Source organism: Hyaena hyaena, unplaced genomic scaffold (assembly GCF_003009895.1).
Source record: "Hyaena hyaena isolate Hyena2069 unplaced genomic scaffold, ASM300989v1 scaffold_290, whole genome shotgun sequence".
NCBI lineage: Eukaryota > Metazoa > Chordata > Mammalia > Carnivora > Hyaenidae > Hyaena > Hyaena hyaena.
Window position 1 is genome coordinate 466,279 of NW_024080926.1, and position 13,585 is coordinate 479,863.

The following is a 13,585-nucleotide window of genomic DNA, read 5'->3' on the forward strand; positions in this document are numbered from 1 at the left end:
AGATGTCATGCCACCTTTCAGAATCTTCTACTGGAAGAGGTCAGGTTCCTGAAAAACACAAGTGGAAAGTAAGAAAGCATGGAAAACTGTGTCAGTGGGACTGGAGCCCCAGTGAAAAGCAGACATACGTGAAAATTGTCAAATTGAGAAGGATATAGAATTTGGGTGGGGTCTTGGGGTGCCTGAGTGGCTCGGTTGGTTGAGTGACTGACTCTTGATTTCAGCTCAAGCTATGATCTCCTGGTTTGTGAGATCAAGCCCTGTGTCATCCATGCTGACTGTGCAGAGCCTGCTTGGAATCTCTCTCCCTTTACCCTGCTCCAGCATGTGTTCTCTTTCTCTCTATCTCTCAAAATAAATACACTTTAAAAAAATAATTTGGGTTGGATCTTATGCTGGAATCTAAACATTTAGAGGAGCCTCTAGGGTCAGGCAGAGAGCTCATGGCTTCATATGTAACTCAGTAGCTTCCGTGCTTCTTGCTGAAAAACAAACTTTTGAATCCTTTTGTTCTTTTAGTGTATTTTGCTCCCCAAGGAGTGACTGTGGCTAGTCCAAGCAGCAGGTACAAGGAGAGACAGAGGCTGGAGGATTCCTTAGTTTCCCTCCAAAGTCAAGTTCTGCAGTGTTGGGTATCACCATCTGTCAGCCATGTATCTCCATCTCCCTCAGGCTTGTCTTGCAGCTGAGACTCCGTGCAGGTGAAAAGAACATGGGGTGCAACTTGTTAGTGAGTGACTTCTTCCAAGCCAGGGGGACTGGCATGGAAAAGGACGAAGAGAAATCAAGAGGAAAACAAGGAATAGGCACACTACATCTGGAAAGTGGCCAAAGCCATCCATCCATTCCTCTAACAGAAACCGCAGAGAACTTGTACATCAGCCATTGATCTGGGAACTGAAGTGCAGTCAGGAAACAGGCAAATCCCTGTCTGCATAGAGCTTCTCTTCTCGTTCAGGCAGGCAGAGAAGAAACACATGGGTATATGAAATATGTGACATGTTTGATCACGGTAGTTGCTACAGGAGAAGCCAGCAGGGGAGACAGCAGGGCAGTGTTAGGAACCCTTGCTGGGAAGGTGGCGGTTAAGGAAAGTCCTCAACAGATGAGAGAGCAAGCCATGCAAAGACCTGACTACTGGTGATAAACTGTATAAAAATAAGACCGAGGGCGAGTTATTATAATAATCCAGGTGAGCAACGAGATGACGACTCTGAGAATTTTGGTCAGGGGATCAGGAAGAATGGGGTTGTTATTACTTCTAAAATGAATACATTTTAGAATACATTTAGTAATTAAAATAAATTACTTCTAAAATGATACAAAGAATGTTTTTGGAAGGAAGGAATAAGGGACTTGGTTTCAGACATCGTGTTCGTTTCCTAGGACTGACATGACAACGCCCCACAGACTGGGTGGCTTCAAACCTCAGAAACTTATTGTGTCACATTCCTAGAAGTTTCCGTTCAAGATCAAGGTGTCAGTGGAGCCACGCTTCCTACAAAGACCATGGGGATGATCCTTTCTTACCTCTCCCTAGCTTTGGGTGGCCACCAGCAATGCTTGACGCTCCTTGGCTTGCACTGTACCACTTCAGTCTCTGCCTGTGTCTTCACACGGCATCTTCCCTTGTCTCTCTGCGTCCCCTCTCCTCATCGTAGGAGGACACGGTCATATTGAAGCAGGGCCCACACTAATCCCAGGTGACCTTATCTTAACGCAATTACATCTGCAAAGTAAGGTCAAATTCACATGCATCAGGTTTAGGATTTCTATATGTAATTCTGGAGAATACCATTTAACCCACAAAAGACACGATGTTGGGTAGTCAATTGAATATGCAAATGTGGGGATTAGAGGAGAAATCTAAGTAGCAGATGTTAATATGGAGGTCATTCCTACACAAGTAATAATTAAAGCCCTGTGATTGTGTGAGACCATGAAAGGAGAGAGTATATACAGGGAAAAGAAAAGGGCCAAGGACTGAGCCCTGAGTGCTCTAGCATGTGGAGTCAGGATGCTGAGGACTCAGCAAAGGAGAATGAAGAACTGTTGTCCAATAGTGACAGACAACTGAGCAAGATGGGGTCCCAGGAGCCAAGTAAAGAAAGTGGGTCAAGGAAGAGGGAGGAGCAGAACAATGAATAAGGATGTTCAGGAAAGAAGAAGAAACAGGGAGACAGTAGCCAGAGAATGGGATTCCTACACGGGGCTGGCACTGAGCACATCCTGGGGAATGAAGAGAGGAGCCTTACCCTCAGCAGGACAGTGTCTGCAACTCACCCATGCAACCGACACGTGACAAGTGTCCCTGCACACTTGCAAGCTTGCTTCCTGCATCTCATCTCCCTGTTGACCCCCCGGCCTCCCTCCCTCCCTCCCTCCCTTACAAGGACCTTTGTGGTTACACTGGGCATCTGATGTAAAGATGAATCAGAAACATCCCTTTCAGCTAGTCCAAGTGAAAATAAAGTCTGGCTTATGTAATGAGCATGGGTCAAGACAGTCAAGAACAATGCATGCAGAATCCCAGTCACTGATCAACAGCATATGGCCTAAAACACATCAGAGACAGCCCAGGTGGAGTCAAAGTAACCAGAAAGCAATTGTGACAGTGGGGAGAAGGCAGAAAACGGAGGTGGCACTCAGTACCTCACCTGAGATGTGCCTGAGGTTTGCAGTGAACAGTGGAGAAGGTACTGGTCTTCTGTGTCTTGTGCATTCAGTAACCAGCTTTGCTGCAGCAGCCATCAATGGGGTGGCTATCAAAGGATTGTAGTTTAAACCAGCAATGTTTTGGGGCATCTGGGTGGTTCAATCAGTTGGGTGACCAACTTTGGCTTAGGTCATAATCTTGTGGTCTGTGGGTTCAAGTCCCGCTTCGGGCTCTGTGCTGACAGCTCAGAGCCTGGAGCCTGCTTTGGATTCTGTGTCTCCCTCTCTCTCTCTGCCCTTCCCCTATTCACACTCTGTCTCTCTCTGTCCCTCTCAAAACTAAATAAACATTAACAATTTAAAAAAACTGCAATGTTTCTAAAAAGCCACAGAGAATAAATCAAAAATAGGTTTTGATTTCAGTCATACTGAAGTATAACTGACATCTAAAATTGTAAGATATTTAAAGTGTACAGTTCTTTTGATGTTACCCCTTCTTTAAGAGTAGAACTGGAAGCCGTAAAACATTAAGTCAGGGTAATGGTACACTAGTAGCTGAAGCAAGGTTCTCGAGCATTCTCACCTACAAAAGATTATCTTCTTTATTAGTCAAAGTATGATTATACTATATATATAGATTTTTTTTAAAGTTAATATTGGGGCACCTGGGTGGCTCAGTCAATTGAGCGTGCGACTTCGGCTCAGGTCATGATCTCACAGTTGGTGAGTTTGAGCCCTGCGTCGGGCTCTGTGCTGACAACTCAGAGTCTGGAACCTGCTTGGGATTCTGTGACTCCCTCCCTCTCTGACCCTCCCCTGCTCATGCTGTCTCTCTGTCTCAGAAATAAATAAAACATTAAAAAATTAAAAACAAAAAAAAAAACAAAAATAAGTAAACATTTTAAAAAATTGAAAAAAAAAATGTTAAAGAATTTTTAAAAAGTGAATATGTTTAAACACTATGTTTGTGGGAGCCACCTATTCATCATAAAGTATATGAGAATAGACAAATATGTAGTTCTGGGAAAGATACCCGCAGTCTCATGCTTGTAAGAATGGAAACTATAGGTAAAAATTCATCAAAACTTTAGTGATAAACCTCAGTATTCAATAACCAAGAAATGTGTCTTGTGTTCTTACGAATTCTTCATTGGAATGCAAAGTGGATAACAGCTTTTAAAAAGTAATGTGGAAGTGTATGTTCTCGAGGGGCTGACTTTGGGGAGCAGGGAAGCATTCTTCTCTGCTTCAGTTCTTTTAGTCAGTAATTCAGAAATGGCTACAGGGGAATAAAAGCGCGTTAAACTTGGCCTCCATGCAGGAAGAGTCTCCCAGGCAAAGGGTGCGTTTTCTTAAGTCACAGCTGCTTCCAAACTGCCAGGTGGCAGCTACAGACTTTCCTGAAAACTGCCTTTGGATAAAAAATTCAGCGTCCTCTGCATTTCCATTCCAGGGTTTTGCCTCCCAAGCCTTCCATGGCCAACTACAAGCTAACCGCGCCTCGAGTCCGGTGGGCCCGCTCCGACGTTCACACTTGTACAGGAAGGCCCAGGGCACTCATTCCCCGGGGCAAACCTCAATGAGTGCAGCATGTAGGGCTGGTGCAAAGGTGTCCCCTGCACGAGGACCCGGAGGTCCCTCCTTATGTTAGCTCCCTTCTAGCACCTTCCCCGTGCCCTCTCTGCCCCCCCCCCCATCATCTTGCCACAATGGCCAAATATGGGAGCATGCCATTTGTCACCCTCTGCAAGGTAGGCAAATCCCAAGTCCTACTTTGTCCTGGATCCTCTGATTTGGCACAATGAAGTCATTGACTGCAGGTCAGCTTCCTCTGGATAATAAGAAATGCCTCTCCAACATGGTACCACCGCAGTGGTGAAAAGATAATCTCCCTCAAACCTGTCAGAGGGAAAGATAGAGAGGAAAACAGAATGAAGTAGAGAACTACACATTGCAATATAATCCTCTGGGGTTTTCCCCTTGACAAAGGGCTTTCCCAGTTCTTAGCCTTCTCATCGGTAAGGTGGGAGGCTTCAGCCAGACCGGGTCCCATGCAGCCCCAGGTATCTTTCGTTCCTTAGTTGACTATGTGGATTTTCTGCCCCAAACAATGTTGATAAATATGCTGTTTCTTCTTTCTGTCTCTGACTCCTCCTTCCCTTCCCTTTTTCACCCTGCTGAACCATGGTAAACTTCTGGAGCCTAAACACACAAAGTGAATTAATCCACGATAGCAGATCAGGGACAGAGAAGAGGTGCATGCTGTGGAAATGTCTTCTAAACCACACAGCACAAGAAACACATCAAGCTCTGAAAGATTGATTTTGGAATGTTACAAAAGCAGCACAATAAAAGGAACAAGACTAAAATTCGATGCACCCAAGATTTTCTAGAAGTGACTAATCTACCCAAGATTTCCTTAGAATTCCTTCCAGAAAATGCTGCATCCACTGTCCTTACCGTTAGATTCCAGTGTAAAATCTGTTGGTGACACTGCAGTATCCCCTTCCTTCCTCTCTCTCCTCTTCCTGTCTAATGCTTTACATTCGCAGTGATTTTTGAAATCAATGTCAAGTAGCATATGTAGAACTCACTCCTGCACAGGTAACTTTGCCTCTTCATCTGTAAAGACCAGAATTAGGTACTGTTATAACCAAAAACGTCCTCTTTTTTCCCCTACTCACATATAAAACTCAGAAAGGTCAGAAGTGGGAAAAGAAAATGGGTGTCTTGAACCAACTGAGTAGGTCCAGGGAGGCAGTGCCCCCACCTACTGCTGGGTGAGCCTTGCTCAGCCCTGTGGGTAGGTCACTTCTCACCGGAGGAAACCCAGGAAGGGAGCTCCCCCCCACACTGGCCGAGGCTCAGGAGGCCTCGCTCTGTGACGCTGCCGCGGCCTCCATCATGTTTCCATTTCAGGCAGAGCAAACATGTGTAAATACTTTATTAAAATTAAAAAAACCACATGAAGTGAAAGCTGTTCCCCTCTGATTGATTTTTCAAAAGCTCCCTTGACTACTTCTGCTACAGATGTTTGCAAAATGATTGGATGCAAAGTGGGCTTAATTCATAAAAGCAATAAAATGTTGCTTATTGACTGAACAGATGAACTAGCTGAGGGGGGGATAATTTGGAGTGTTCTTATTGGAAATGCTCTGAAGAAATGTAATGATAGTGGAGAGACAGAGTCTTATTAGCTGTGGTAAATATATTTTCCTACAGAATGCTTAGGAAATTTTGGAAATAACTAGAAAATAACTCTCAGATTTTTGGTTATACTGGCTTTTTGATTAAATGTGTTAACTTTCAGCTTCGTAAATCCATAAAATCCTGGATATTGTGACACTGGGAACAAGCCTATGGCGGGGAGTCAGGATGACTAGGTTCCGGCTGTAGTTTTGCGACTGATTTGATTACAATTCTCTTCTCACTGGAGAGACAAAGATGGGTACGTGTGGCCTCCTCCCCCCATGGAACACAGAGCCAAGTGTCGTAGTTGGGAAGCTCAAAGAGCACTAATGGGATTCCTGTGAGCAGGGGCACCCTGGACGCAGGTCTATGCCACAGTGAAACAGCTCTGCTCTCTCCTGTCACATCGGACCACAGAAGAAGACACCACCTGCCAAAAGAATCTGTTCCTTACAAGTCTTGGGGAAGCGGGAGTTTCATGGTAAGTAATGCCTGTCCTACTCATCAGGCAAATGTCCCTTGAAAAGGAAGAAGCCAGTGGCAGGCGTGCAATTCCTTGTATTATGAATTGAATCATGAAGAAGCAGGTGTGGTTTTCTCGGTCACCCTCTTCTTACCTCTAGTTCACTGATCTTCTTGGATTCATCAATATTATTTTATTTCAGCTCCTTATTTTTAAATAAGTTAAATCTCACTTAGAGATACATGAACAGGAATGAACCCAAGCAGTGAATTTTACTCAGCAGAGAAATGTCAGGGGTATTGGTGAAGTGAATGGCAAGGCGCAAGTGATGCCCACCCACTGGAGGTAAGCTCTGGTGGAATCAATACGAGGTCATGTTTGGAGGCACATGGCCTAGGATGCCAGTATCCTGACCCAATGACACTCTTCCTCCATGGATTCCAGAAAAATGACATCTCTTTCATCTGCGATGTCAGATATAAGACATAAGCACAAAGGTTGACATCTTTCAAGAACGTATCATCTGCTGGTAACTGCATAGCCTCTCCTAACGAGACGTGCTATCTTCCTCTCTTCTGTTCATTTGCTGTCGCTGACTATGGACCCTGACACCCAAGGGTTATCACACCAGGGGATGCAGTTCAGGATTTAATGCAAAACACCCCCAATGTTGTGCCCTAGAGTTGTTTTTTCTCACTTTTACGGTTGTAATATAGCTTTGGCATCAAGGAGATAATGAAAATATTTAACCAAAAAAATAATTATTTTAAATGCCAATGATACGAATGTGTACATAGTCATCATAGATAATTCTCTATATTTTATTGCACATTTATGCTAATTCTGAGTTCCTAGAGTTGGACACATGTTAGGTATATGCATGTTTTATATATATATATAATTGTACTATATATATATATATATAACTGTTCTATATATATATATATATATATATATATATATATATATAAAACTGTTTTACATATATATAAAAGTTTTTAATTCCAAGCTCCATTATCATGGACTGGCAGGAAAGTCCCTTCTAGCCCTTCTTCTGGATTTCCTCCCAGGGAGTAGTCCATAGTCCCTGACCTCTCATAAGGGGGAGCTCAGGTCATTGGTTATCTGTCCATACAAGTACTATTGAGATGCCCACTGTCCTTCTCTACTTGATCCACTAGGTGAGTAGCTCTTTGGGAATCTTTTGGAAGCTTCAGAATCTCTGTTTTCAGGTCCCAACTCTTTAAGATTTTATGTTCTGAGGACCATTCCTTTCTGGGATCTCCATGCCTCCCTGGAGCACTACCATAGAGGAGCTCTGAGTGAGCCTCACCCCACAAGGGTAAAAGGCATACACATAACTCTTTGCCCTAACTGGAGGAATCATTATATACCCATGTTTCTTTTTCTTTCTTTCTCTCTCTCTCTCTCTCTCTTCCTTTCTTTCTTTCTTTCTTTCTTTCTTTCTTTCTTTCTTTCTTTCTTTCTTTCTCTCTCTCTCTCTCTCTCTCTCTCTCTCTTTTCCTTTCCTTCATCTTCATGTATCTATCTACCTATCTACTTGTCATCTATCTATCTACCTACCTACCTATCATATCTCTGGGACATCCTTCTCCTTTCTCTTGCTTCAGGCATCATGGCTTATTTTTATATGCTTGGTCTTACTACATAAAATTAAGTAGTTGGAAAGTAATGCCAGAAGTACTATCAGGTTATTTCTGATTTCCCTCATGTGGTGCAAAACCCAGTTATTTCCAAATGGTGGATTATAAAATGCAAAGTAAATTGAGAGAAACATTCTCTGATATGCAGCTATATTTCTGTTGAAAAAATAAATGAACCCACAGTTAAACCCACTTAGAAATGTTGACTCATTCAGGTTCACTAACTTAATGATGGAGCTGAACTTCAAGCCACATATTGCTAGCACATTTGGATTTGTTATTTTGTTTCATTTTGCCACAACTATCACAGTATAGCATAATGCTTATGAAGTACGGTTTGGGAATTAAAATTTAAGCTGTGCCATTCATGAGTAGTATGAATGGGTAAGTTACACAAATTCTTTGTGGTCTGGTTTCCTCTTTAGTAAGTGAAAGATAAGATTATTTTTTATTACTTATTACCTCATGAAATTATCTAAGATTACTTACCTATAAGGAGTTTGAATGAGATTAAAAGCTCTTACTGCATGGTGCCTGTCATATAGTATGTTCTTAATATCATATAGTATGTTCAGTAACAACTGTTGGCTATAGTCATTGTATTACCAGTTCCCAATAAAACAAAGGATTTTACACCTTATGATGTGTTTTACATATAGTTATTGTTGGAAAGTGACACATCTGAATTTACAATGAAAGAACATGTACTGGTCAAGTGTGCTCAAGGTTTTGAGCATTGGAAGTAGTATGAAAAGGCACAGACTTTCTCTGCCACCTTCAGAACATCTAACACAGGCAAGACACTTGACATTCAAGTCTATTCTCAGCAGAGCCAAGGACAGATGTTGGCTGATGCAACAGACTATCATTTGAGAAATAAAGGGGAGAATATTTATAGATGTGGTACATAGCAGTGAGCTCCATCAGAAGAGAAAAAAAATAATTAGTGAAACGAGACCAGAGACTAAGATGGATGGGCAGAAAAATTAAAGCAATACAAATTGAAGGAAGAGAGAGAGAGAGAGAGAGAGAAAGAGAGAGAGGAAGGAAGGAAGGAAGGAAGGAAGGAAGGAAGGAAGGAGGAAAGAAGGAGGAAAAAAGCATTTTTCTTACTGTATTGAGATTTCTAACTCAATTTACTGACCCTGCCATAATAATCATTAAGTAGCAGTGGGCCTCCATGCACAAAGCACAGGCAGGTCACAGAGTGACAGCCCTCCAGGAGGTAAATTGACCCTAGATACTTGACATTTCCTAATAAGTTTACAGTTAACTCTTCATTAGACACAGGCGGATTACAGGATGTAAAGGAGTTCCAGACCCCTTTGTGCCACCCAATGTGGGCTTGTGTGTGTTTGCAAATCCATACCTCACATGACAACTTGCCTTAAATTGTGCTTCATATTGTTAGATCCAAGTTACCGCTGACCCTGAGTATAGAATGAGGGCATCATCTTGAATGGATAATGGATATGGTATCTGATTGTACTGTGATAATTCATTTCTAATTCTATCTCTACCAACCAGTTATGCAATGTGGGCAGAGCAGTGAGTAACAGCAACTCAGCTTCCTCACACATGAACTTAAGGGGTTGGACTGAACCCTCTCTGATTTGCTTCCTGGTGGCTTTTCTTATGAATCATTCAACACTATGGATAATACTGGTCCACTCTTAACTTCACTGGTCTTCCAGATTATCCATGACCTTCATAGAACTGTCTGTGAAAGAACTGTACTTGCAAAGTACAGTAAAGTACTTGCAGAAAAAAGTACTTGCAAAGTACTGAACTTGTAAAGGAGAGAGATGGGGAGTGCCATGATTCATGTCTGAAGAGAGCCGTTTACTTGGCTCCAAATTCTTTTGAAGTTGAACACAGATACAAGGGGAGTCACAGCTCTGAAATCAGGCATTAGTCACAGCCCAGAGAGTAAATGACAGCTCCCTTGATTCTCTTCACCAATTTTAAATGAGGAAAATGGGGAAAGGGGGTGTGTTCAAGTCTCTTTTGAAAGTGTTGTTCTGAATTTCATATTGTGGAGAAGTTTCCCTCAGGTCAAGCACCCTTCTGTTAAATTTCGCGTGGTTATGCTTTTTAAACTATGAATATTCATTTGATTAATATTGCTAGAACCATGAGTTAAAAAAAAAATCTATTCAAACACAACAGCCTGAAAACGTTATGAGATGGACATGTAATTAGACCTGAATGGTCTACCGACAGGGCTCCTTTATTGTGTGCCCTCATGGAGGAGACAGGAAAGAAAGAAGGAAAATCAGAAAATCAGAGGTCAGCTTTCCAAAATGCAGTTACCGGCATTTCAAACACTGCAGTTAGCAGAAGAACAAAGCAAAAAGAATAATACATCTCTTTTGAATGAAGGTGTATGGAAGGTGAATTAAGAATATCCTTGACTCTGAAAGAATTAATTATTTTCAAAAGCATGCACTGAGACAACTTTTCCCAGCTGTAACTACTGGGAAAATACATTTATATAACCCCTTTAAGTGTGACTGGAAGATAGATATATAGAGAAGGAAGGGATAGAAGGATATACACATAACACAAGGAGAGACAAGTCGGGGAGAGAGATTGAATGTCAAAAGACAGAGAAGGGCATGTGCTTTGCAGTGATCATTCTTCATCTAGAAATACATTTTAAAACTAGGGTTTTTAAATATGTGGGTATAAATATTACATATTCACATAGGTATGCATATATAAATATTCATAAGAGTATATAGGTATACATACATATATGTGCATATATATGCATATAGGTTAGAAATCTTTCTTTCAAGTATCATTGCATTCAATGCACATATAATTGAAGAAGTAAGTGTGTGTATTTCACATATTGATTTTCCTATCAGAATAGGAACATTAAATTGCAATTGACGAATTGCCAAAGACTCAGTGTGGAGTACCTCCAGAGTTAAAAAGCCCAAGGGGTTAAATGCTGGAGGAAAGCCCCACATTTGTGACTTTTACCCCCAGAACCCCAGCAAGTTTTGGGGGTAAATATGATCAGAGAAAACTCCCTTCGTGATCCAGCAGAGAGAGGGGGAAAATCGCCAGTTTGAAATACAGCCAGAGCATTCTTTTCTCTTAAAAAAGGACTTCCCTCAAAAGATATGATTTTACCCGGGGCGCCTGGGTGGCTTAGTCGGTTAAGCGTCCGACTTTCGCTTAGGTCATCATCTCACTGTTCGTGGGTTAGAGCCCCACGTCGGGCTCTGTGCTGACTGCCAGCTCAGAGCCTGGAGCCTGCTTCGGATTCTGTGTCTCCCTCTCTCTCTGACCCTCCCCTGCTCACGCTGTCTCTCTCACCTAGAAATAAATAAAACATTAAAAAAAAAAAAAGATATGATTTTACCAGAGCCTAAATGGGCTGGGGGAAGGGAAAACCAGTCTCAGACTCCCCAGCTTTCCTGTCTTACCTAATGGGGAATAAAACTGAGCAGCTCACATGTAGGTCACAGCCCAGGCACACAGACTGAGATGTCGTCATAAGGTTACTGATTGGTTCCCATGTCCTCACACCTTACACCTTTGACATCTATAAAATAACAGGGTTACAGCTAAAAGAGATGCAAAGCTTGGACCCTATTTAAGAAAGATTCTCTAGAGAAACCCATACAGCAAGAGAGACAAAAGCGAGGGCACCAAAGAAAATGTTAATCTCCAACACCTAGAGCAGCAGTGAGGAGTAAATCCAGCCAAACTCTTGGCCAGATAAACACGGAATCTCACGCTGAGGGCTTCTGCCCTCAGTCCCTTTCACTCAGTACATCATACAACAAAAAATTATAAGGCACACTAAAGGGGCAAAAAACACCATTTGAAGAAGCAAATCAAGCATCAAAAGAGATTATACATGACAAAGTTTGGGAATCATCAAATAACAGTGACTAATATGTTATGGGCGCAGGCATATGAGAGTCAAACTCCAGAAAATCAAAGATAAGGTAAAAATCTAGAATGAAGCCCGATGGGGGAAAATAAGAATTGCATTAGACTTTCTTCAAAAACCATGCAGGCAAGAAGAGAGTGGAGTGAAATAAAGTCTTGGAAGAAGAAAACCATCAAACCTACAATGATTTATCCAGTGAAATTAACATCCAAAATGGAATGAGAAATGAATACTTTCGCAAACAGACATACATGGAGGGACTTTTTCCAGGAGACTTGCCTTGGAAGAAATGTGGAGAGAATTTCATCAGAGGCAAAGGAAACTGGTATTGTCAGAAACTCAGATTTACACAAGGAAAGGAAGAACATTTGAGAAAGAGTAAATGAAGCTAAAATAAAATCTTCCAATTGTCTTATTTTTTAATGTTTATTTACTTAGTTTGAGAGAAAGAAAATGTATGAGTCGGGGAGGGTTGGAGAGAGGGAGAGAGAGAGAATCTCAAGCAGGCTCTGTGCTGTCAGTGCAGAGCAGATGTGTCCCAGGAATAGGGAGATCATAACCTGAGCTGAAATCAAGAGTCAGATGTTAACCTACCGAGCCACCCAGGTGTCTCTCAATTTTCTTATATTTAATGTATGTAACAGATAACAGCTTGCCCAAATGACTAGCAACAACGTGTTTGGTGATTATTGTTTACGGATGGGTCAAATGAGTGGCCACATGCTATAAAGGAGAAGGAGGAAGTGGGAAGGGTCTATTACACGGCACCTGCACTACCCATGAAGCAGAGTAGTGCTGTTGGAAAGTGGGCTTAGATTGGTTGTAAATGGATATTGCAAACACTACGACAACCATTATTATGCTTAGAAAGGAGTCTAAAAATCCTAGATTTCCCCTTTCTAGGGGGGTAAGTACTCCAGCCTCACAGCTGGGATGCCTGGACACCTCTCTCCTAAAACCAAACAATTCAATACTACAAATCAGATGTCAGTTGATGAAGACTCCTTCAACACAGCAGTAAAAAGGATGAATGAACTACAAGATAGGTCGGTAGAAAATATCTAAACGGAGACTTGTAGAACAAAAAGAATGGGAAATACAGGGCAAAAGCATAAAATATAGGTAGGAGAAAAATTTGATTTCTATGGAATTGAGGTCCCAGGAAGGTTGTTGAGAAAGAATGTGGCAGAAGACATATTTTAACACATGATGTAAAAGAATTCCAAACTGGAAAAAGACACAAGGTTCAGATTCAAGAAATACTATAAACTATGAACAAAATAAAAACAAACAAAACTGTCCAAAAGTTTATCATAATAATATTGCCAGAGGCAAAGAAAAATTTTGAAAATAGAAAATTTTGAACATATGAAAGAGAGAGAGAGAGATACCAGGAAAGAGACTCTGAACTAAAGAGAACATACTGAAGGTGCTGGAGGAGCAGTGGGAGGGGGTGGGTGAAATGGGGGATGGGAACTAAGGAGCACACTTGGGCTGAGCACCGCGTGCTGTATGTAATTGATGAATCACTAAATTCTACACCTGAAACTAATATTACACTGTATGGAATTTAAATAAAATCTTTTAAAAAAAGAAATCACTGTCAAAGAAATAATTACCCTGATACCTGACCTCACAACAGAAATGACCAAATCCAGAAGACAGTATGTCATCTTGAACGTGGTAAAAGAAATAATTCAA